Source organism: Lissotriton vulgaris, chromosome 9, assembly GCF_964263255.1.
Source record: "Lissotriton vulgaris chromosome 9, aLisVul1.2, whole genome shotgun sequence".
NCBI classification, from domain to species: domain Eukaryota; kingdom Metazoa; phylum Chordata; class Amphibia; order Caudata; family Salamandridae; genus Lissotriton; species Lissotriton vulgaris.
Genome location: NC_141697.1, coordinates 580,942,726 through 580,952,334, shown reverse-complemented (window position 1 = coordinate 580,952,334; position 9,609 = coordinate 580,942,726).

Sequence of the window (9,609 nt, the reverse complement as noted above, 5' to 3'; positions counted from 1 at the left end):
ACAATCAGGACTTTGCATAAAAGGGGCATTCCGTGGGTGCTGCTCTGGGTGTTCCCATGCAACACCCATGGAACATGACACATTTCCAGATTTATGAGAAATTGTAAACCTGGAATGCATCTGAATGCCACGCCTATTAAAGGGGGTGTAGGGAAGCGCAACAAGGAGAAATGTATTCATGTCTCCTCTTTTTTTTCCTCTTTCTGTGCGTGCTGCATTCTGCAGCATACATAGAACGAGGAAATGACCCCTAGTGATTGTTTATGTGCAGGAAGGTGCCCCTCCCTGCACATAAACAATCATTACAAAAATGAAGTTTTTCAAGTTGAAAAATACCATTTCAGATTGTTTATGTGCAGGAAAGGACACCTTCCTGCACATAAACAATCATCCCTGTGACGCAGGGATCTTTGCACCATGATGAAACAGTGCCTGCGGCAGTGCATGACAGCAAATTGTGCGTTGGTGCGGGGTACAGCAAAGGGATCCGTCATATTCTTGTAGATATGACGCATCCCTGTGCTTTGAGAGTGCTGCAGCGTGGCGCAACCAAAGGGGCTGCGGTGCCGCACTGCCTCACTTTATTGTGACCCAAGTAAGAGACTTACATTTTCTCTCTTAAGTGTAAGGCCGGCCTTTGTTAGTCTCTCCAAAACAGACTTTAAAGTAGCATTATGTTTCTCCCTGTCCTCCCCATAAAATAAAATGTAATCCTGGATAAAAAGAGTATGAGAAACACCTTATAATATTTTTTTCATTATTCTTTGAAAGCAAGCTCCTGCTGATGCTAGCCCAAATGGCATCCTGGTGAAAAAAGTAGGCTCCCAATGGTGCACCAAAGGATGTAAGGTGCCTGGATTCCTCATTCAATTAGACCTGATGATACGTGGAAGCGAGATCAATGCAACAAAACACACACTGTCAAGTACAGGATGTACCAGAGATTTTAGGCGGTTGTGTTTGTTTAAATGTTTGAGGTCAACACACATCCTTATTTGCTTGCCCCTATCCTTTGGTGCCAAAACGGCAGGTGCAAGCAATTCTGAAGATTCAATTGCTTCAATTATGCTTCCCAGTATTAGCCTGTGAATATTCCTCTTCTTTGGCTCCATCATGAAATTGGGAAACCTCCTGACTCTGTTCAAAGTTGGAACAGCACTGTTCTTTAAGATTATTATCTGTTCAATATTCTCTGAGAAACTAAGAGTGCTGTTGAAAAACTCAGGAAATGCCTCATATAAATCACAACGTTTATTTTCTTTAGATACAGACAAAACTTGCTGTGGCGCTTTGGGGTTCAATGTGATGCCCATGTCGTGTTGATGGTGCCACCGTAATAAGTTGTTAACCTGCTTGATCACATATCCAATAGTCTCCTTGTCACCACATTCAATACTGACGATGGTATAACCCAAAACAATTGATCTTGGCTCCTCCTAAACGTACAGAATTTGTATCAGGAGTGAGTGAGGAGATCTGCGCATCTCCTAATTCTTTCAGTGTGCCTCCTAAAGGCAGCCCTCTGGAAGGGAGGAAGGGGGTCCCATTAACACCCCCAGACATCCCCTTGCAGGTGAGTGCAGTCACTCAGTGCACACTCCTGCAAGGTAATCTCTAATCCTGCTTTAAAGTGAAGGTGGGTTGCCACCCATACAGTGAAACATCAAACGTCTTTGAAGAGGCCGCACCATACTTCACTTGAATACGCTGCCACCAGGGCAGCACTACTTCACGGCTGCCTTAAGCGCAGCGCATTCGCCATAATAGGGCGCAATTTCCCTCTTTGATCCCTGAGTGCCCGTGTTAAGGTGCGCTGTGGCGTAAACAGAAAAAGTGCACCTTTATGGTAATACGGGCACAGGTGTGGCAATCCAAGTGTTTGACACACTTGCCGAGATTAGCAGTTTGCATATGCACAAGTACCAATTTGAAGTCCAATAAATTCCGGGCAGTAAAAATGGTTGTGCCAATTGTCTTTCTAGGTTACCAATACCAGATAGTGGCAAACGCTATGATAATTCAAGATGATCATACAATACCAGCACTGTTTCTGAAAAAAAGCTGCAATAAAACAATTAATGAGGATAAATGAGTTTGTGAAAAGAATTGTGACCTGAATTTACAGAAAGTGATACATTTTGTTGGCCCTGAGTTGTACAGAGAGCTCTTCTGGCCTTTTGAAAGTTCAAAGATTAACTTTTCTTTGGAGATGAATTGTAATGCCTGTCTTACAAAGTGATACCACTCGAAAGCCTAAGTCACAAACTTGTACACATGGCACACTATAGCCATTGTGGACAATGAGCAAACGTAGATTGAGGAAAATGGCAGGCAGCTGGGAGTTGATCAGAAGAAGAGTTGACACTGGAAGGGTGCATATTATGAGCCCGATTTATATCTTGGCAGTAATGATAAATGAGGAAGGACCATTGGTGAAACCGTGGCGGAGACTACTCTGATGTGTAGACATACTGTATTGTATTGTATTGTATATGGCATTTATAAAGCGCAACAACCACCCTACGGGTACCCTGGCGCTAGAAGGAACGTAAACTGCAGACCAGCAGGAGCAAGAGGAATGGCTGAAGAAGAAGTACATACAGGTCAGTATTCACTGCCCCTCACTGCCCGGAAAATCCTGGCGATAAAGGGCTTTGAAAACTGTCTAATGCCTTACTCACCAGGGGAGATAACTCCAATGACGAGGGGGACATATTTTTATTTCAAAAGCAAAATTCTGCTTCAGGTTTTCTTTTCAAAAAGAACAAAAAAAGTAACTTCCCATACGGCTCCATCATGTTTGATGGAGCCATACATCAAAGTTACAATGCATTCACAGGAAAAGCCTTTACGGCAGTTCCTGTGAATTACTAGTAATGTCGTTTGGCCTGACGAACATTGCTAAATTTGAAAGTCGGGACCTTCTCCTGAGGGAAGGAGTATTTTACTCCGTCTCCCTGACAGAGGACGGCCTGACCGCCAACATCAAAATCAGGTGCTATGTTGTGATGCACATAGGACTCAAGCAGCTCCACATCCCCCATTGCGTTCCACAGAGGTTCCAGGTCAGGTATAAAATACCTGTGCTATTGACTTAATTGGACCATTTCCCAACTACCTGCATTGCATGGGGGCATTGTAGTGCTTACTGAATAAATACTGTTTGAAGTTTTTGGAGTTGACTTTCAGTGAACAACTCACTGGAGTCGATTCACAAAGGTAATCTGAGACAAACCCCTAACTTTACGGCTTTTGGTATTCATAGAGATCATTTACGAGTTGTATCTTTATGTCCACAGTCGGGCCGGAATCTCCGCATCCGGCCGTACTCTCCGGCTCGCGCTGGACTCTCTGCCTTGGGCCCTAGTCTCCAGCTTGGGCCGGATAAAGTGTAATCAATGGGCCAGAATGTAATTTTTAATAAAGGGAACATTAGGAACATGTGATAAATAGTAGAGGAGGTCATAAATAACTGTTTGTGTAAGGAAAAGGGTTTGGCCAGACACTACTTCATATCCCAGAAAAGTTTGCTCCTTTGCATCATGATACAATTTGCTCTCCCCTCAGTGTTGACTGTAGTGTTAACACTACAGTCAACACAAAGGGTGCTCCCCTTAATTTTAACTGTAGTGTTGACACTACAGTCAACACCGAGGGGAACACAAATTGTGCACTGCGTGTACCATGATGCAAAGGTGCAAACATTTCTGGGATATAATGTAGTGTCGGGCCACACCTTTTTGCCTGCCCAAACTGACTTTCGTGACCTCCTCTACCATTTATCATATGTTCCTAATGTTCCCTTTTGTAAATATTGCACTCTGTCCCATGGATTACATTCATTTGGCCCTAGCTAGGAGAGGTTGGCCCGGGTGCGGAGATTCTGGCCCGACTGTGGATGTAAAGATAAGACTCGTAAATGATCTCTGTGAATACCAAAAGTCGTAAAGTTAGACTTTTGTCTCAGATGACCTTTGTACAACAGACCCATGTTTTGTAGGGGAGATTTCACAGATGGTGTCAGAAGTCACAATGAATTTCAATTCAATGTGGATGAAATTCATTACTTCCTGTAAATATAAGAAAGCCAAAAAAAGTAACACTTCCTTGTACACCCATGGGTCAAAGGCCGGGCCAAGGGAATAATTTGAGAATGGAGTTCCTACTTTGGCCACATTCCGATGGAAGTACCTTGGTGACACCTTAGAAGCCATGACATGGCAGGATGCGTCACACAGCACCACAGAGTGTTACAAGCAAAAAGGCAGCAGTGAAGCAGGCCTGAATACTAGACATAGAACCACAAAGGAGAAGGTCAAGGTAACAAAATCCAGCACCAGTTATAGTGACATGTTATAGCTACAATGTTGGAATTTAACTTAGGTGCAAAGAACCCAAGTTGTGACCCTTATACGTCCTGAAAGGGGTTGGTGCAACGCACCCAACACAAATTTTGAACAAAGTGGTCTTGCACTCTAAAAGCAACAAATGGATAAATAGTAGCAGCTATTAGTGCCCCAAGTTTGAACACAGGGGAAAAGACAGGGGGAACCCTACTAACAACGGAACCAGGGTACTGGGTGTATAAAAAGAAACAGCATTTCCTGTGGCTAATGAGACCGATTCAAGCAATACAAAAGCACAATGGCGATATAAAAGGTACAGTAATGTCAGAGGGCAAGAAACCATTCACACAGAAGGTCACTATAACATAATTTATAGTTTTATGTACATTTTTTACAATTCAAAGTAGAGTAACATTTGTGCACTGTATCCCCATGTGAAAAATGGAACCTAAATGTGAATTATAACGTGACCTATTATATACAAGGTTTCCATTAGTTCTAAGAACGACCATTTATACATCCATATTTTTGCAGCATTAGTATAAAATGATACAAGCTGGGTGGTGGCTCGTTCTTGGTGCTTGTTGACGGCGTTTCGACCCTTCTTTTGATGGGGGGGGGGGGGTCTCCTCAGGACTAGAGATGAAGGGACATCTGAATTTGTAAATGCCCAACCTTGGTGAAAATGTGCCACAGTGGAAAGTGAAATAAAAAGTGACTCACATGAGGACCCTGCCAGGTTCTCTATGTGAGGCAAGGCGTGCACTGTAGATTTAAGTGGGCTAATCGCTCCATTAATAGCACGCTACGGCCGTAGCGGTGCTTGTGCTCCCTGGTAATGTCCCGTTATGGTAAACTGTAGTGCCCGGATTGTAATACTGCTGGAGCGATCTCTGTACTTTTCCACATGGGGACACAATGCACAAATGTTACTTTACTTTGGCTTTTTTTTTTTATTAATTTTTTTATTACATCTTGAATGCAGATTTTATGGCAAAACATAGGTTGAAACTGTCAAAACATTTAGTACAAGATATCCAATAACAAAAGGAAACAGAGAATAAAACGACAGGTAAAGAAATAAAGAGAGAGGGCTGTCTCGGAGTGCAATTGAAAAGAAACAAGATTCATCCTATCCAATCAATAATTGTGACCCAATTTTTCCTACCCATTTCACATCTCCTCCGCCCTTTTAATTTATATACAGCTAATTCCATGTTGTATATAGCCAACAGCCGGGCCCTCCAGTTAATGGATGTAGGGGAGTCAGGGCTGATGCATTGAGCGGTTATGCCCGTTCTCAGAATGGACATGGCAATAAACAGGAAACCTTCTTCAGCTTTGTTCCGCCCAGCCATATTCTGAGTCGGGTCTACCCCCAAGATCACTAAGGAAGGTGTTAACATCACTGTTTTACCGGTGATCTGGACTAAAAATAATTCAATATCTTGTAGATATTTGGCCAGGTTGAACATGAGAAAAACATATGGATCGTGTCAGCAGCCAAGGTGCCATATCTGCTACACGAGTTCCCACAGTTCCCAGACCATCTAGAAATTTTCCCTGGGGTATAATATAAATCAAATGCTGACATGTAATGCTGGGCCCTCAAACTACCAGTTATTAAAATCTGATTGGCCAGCTCCAAGGAAACTACCAAATCAGTACCCTCTTGTTCAGGTTTCCTATCTACCTGTCATTTTGAATAGTTATGTCATCACCAGACAGGCGGATATAAGTGTTTGATATATTTGCCTAATCCGAGATCTTTTCTCTATGATTCCCATCAACGGCATTTTCCCAAACCTGCCTTCTCTTAATGTTACATTCTTAAACAAGTAGCTCCTGATTTGCAAGAACTTTAAAAAATGTCTGGTAGGAAGCCCATATTTATCTTGAAGGTTAGAAAAAGAAGTGATTTGGCCCTCATGAAAAAAATCGCCTAATACATTAATTCCAAGAGCACCCCAACTGATAGTGATCGGATCCTAAAAGATTGGGGGCAAAAGACCATATGACAACAGAGGGGTATAAGCATTTATATTCGATATGCCGAACCAACGTCAGATTTTTTTCCAAACAATATAGGCAGATTGAATAACTTTGAATTTAATTTTCTTATGATAACTTGGTTCCACGATTCTGACTAGACAATTGCGTGCGTCTTCCCAAGTAGAACCTCAAAAATTGTAGGTCTGGCTAATTCAGACACCACTGCCTTGCCCCCAGCCAATAATACCCCCATTCGTTGTAACAGTGCAGCCCAAAGATATAGCATTAAGGAAGGTAAACCCCAGCCACCCCATGATTTTGGAAGTATTAGCCATTTAGCTGCTCTTCTAGCTTTGTGATAGCCCCACAAGAATCGTGTGCAAGCCCTTTCTGCACTAGAAATGCATTGATCTGGAAATTCTAGGGGGATGGTCCGAAATAAATATAAAAAATTGGGAAATATAGACATTTTAATGACAATACAATGCCCATGGAGCAAGAGGTGCAAATGGCCTAATGTTTCCAAAGTCAGGTTCACATCTTTAATAATCGGTACCATATTAAATTCTGATATCTGCTCTACAGATGGCGTAATCTTAACTCGCAAATAAGTTGCTACTGGGGCCATTGGAAACCCTACAGACTTTAAGAAATCTGAATGTATGACTTGGGTTTTATCGATGTTCAGCCTATAGCCCAAAACTGCGCCAAATTGCTTAGCTAAATCATAGACTGCTGGAAGAGCAGAGCTGATGTCCTTCGTAAAAAAGTGTTTTATAGGCCATGCCGTTAACCATAGCTGCCTTAACCCCTGAATTATTGTCCAATTTATTCAGGAAAGGGTCAAAATAAATTGAGAATAGGAGCGGGAAACAGGGCACCCTTGGCGGGTTCCTCTGCTGATGGAGAGGAAGCGCAAATCTTGATCAGATATTCGGAAACAGGCCTCTGGGGACGCATACAAAGCTTGTATAGCTGTGATGAACTCCTGTGGGAATCCCTTGGTTTTTAACAGCAACCAGAGGAAACCCCAAGAGACCCTGTCGGACACCTTTTAGGCGTCCAACAGGATCATTGCCAGAGGTTGTTTGCAGGCCTAAGCCCAATCAAATAGTACTATTGCCCGTCTGATATGGTCTGATGTATCACGACTAGGTATAAAACTGTGCTGACGGGTGGTTACCAAGGGGGCAATAACCTTTCCTAGCCTGAGCCGACAATTTTAGCATAGATTTTGCTATCAGTACAGATTAAGGAAATCGGGCGGTAGAAAGAAAGTATGAGTTCTGGTTTATCCTTTTTTTTAAAGACTACAATGGTAGTCTTATGCCATGAGTCAGGGGCCCGGCCAGTGAGGCTATCGCAAGTTCCATCTCCTCTCTAGTTATCAGCGAGGAGAGCATGAACCTCTGTTCCAGTGTAACCGTTGATGTTATATAGTCATGCAGAAATTCCGCACCCGATGTATCTGCGTCATCCTCATCTGGAGAATAGAGCGTCTTATAGAACTCTTCAAATACCTCCAGCACCTTACTCGGTCGATCTTGAATCTGACCCTTTTTATCTTTGATTCGGCATATCCGGTTCGAAACACCCTTGTGTTGTAGTCTTTTAGCCAACAGTCTGCCTGTATTTTCTCCAAATTCATATACATCAGTTTGATATTGGATAAACTAATCGGCTAGTTCCTCCCTGAAATTTTGATGTATTCTATTTCTTATAATTGCTATCTGGCGTTGACATTCCTCTCTTTTTTCCTGATCTGCAATTACTCGAATGAGCTCTTCATCTGCTTCTCGAAGCTGGTTACCCCAACCATCAATCCTTTCTTTGATCACCTTCTGACGGTGAAGGGACAAGCTGAGAGTCTCCCCCTCACAGCTGCCTTAAAGGCATCCCAGACAATTAGCTCAGGGGCTGTACCCTTATTCCTGCAGAAGAAGTCCATCATCCAGTTTGTCATATAGCTACAATACTCTTGGTCTAACAGTAGTTTCCTCTCAAATGTCCAGGTTGCCACTGCTTGTTTTGGGCCACTAGACAGAATTTGTATCATTAACAGATTATGCTCCAAAATTAATCTGGGTTGTAGCCCACAGCTAGTCCCTTCTATGATCAAGTGAGAGACAAAATAATAATAAAAACGTACAAATTTGCTGTGGGGGGCAGAAAAAAAATTGTAGCCGGGCTCAGTCTGTTGCTGTCTTTGCCAGATATCTACCAAGGCATGTTTATGGCAGAGCGCCCGAATCGCTTTGAATGTCTTGCTTTTCCTCCCAGGGTATGGGGTATTACTATACAAATCAAAATTAGCATTCAAATGGATATTAAAATCCCCACATAAAACTTTAGGAGAGGGCCATAAATGAAGTTCGATACTCAGGAAATTTAGAATAGAAGGGTCATCAAGGTTGGAGCCATACAAAGAGCAAATAGTGTATGATGATCCCTTAATAAGTATTTCAGCAATTGCCCAGCGGGCTAGATTATCCGCCTTCACTTGCTTAGTTGTGAACGTGCCTTGCTGGCCATTATAGCTACCCCCCTGATAGTTGTGGCTTGTCGAGTGCATGCAATAAGATCAAGACCCAGTTCTTTTAGCCAAGCACGGTTGTTCCAAGAGATGGGAGTCTCCTGCAGACATAATAAGTCTATATCCAAATGCCTAATAAGTTTTGCTAGAATACCCCTCTTCTTTCTATCGTTTAACCCACAACAATCTACTTTGAATTGAAAAAAATGTACATAAAACTATAAATTATGTTATAGTGATCTTCTGTGTGAATGGTTTCTTACCCTCTGACATTACTGTACCTTTTACATCGCCATTATGCTTTTGTATTGCTTGAAACGTTCTCATTAGCCACAAGAACCGCTGTTTCTTTTTATAGATCAAGTTCAAACACAAGCGTGAAATCAAATCTCCCTAAATGAAAATAACAGTGGGCAATGTGATTTGATTGTAGACAAAGATTCCTTTTATTCTTTTATTTCTTGACAAATTTCATAAAAACACATCACACTATGGACAAGACTGCTGACGCGTTTCGTCCCCCTTTGGGACTTCTTCAAGGCTTGATAAGTAAATTATATATGTCACATATTCTTTACAGTGTTACGAAAGTCACTTTCACTTTCTGAACCGGACACCACGTGAAAACTCCAGGGAGAAATCTATCCCACTTACTTGACTTAACAACAATTTCAGAAAGGAGAGATTTCAGAAAGCGCTTCTATGCATACCTACAGTCTGCAGCACTATCCTGGTGCT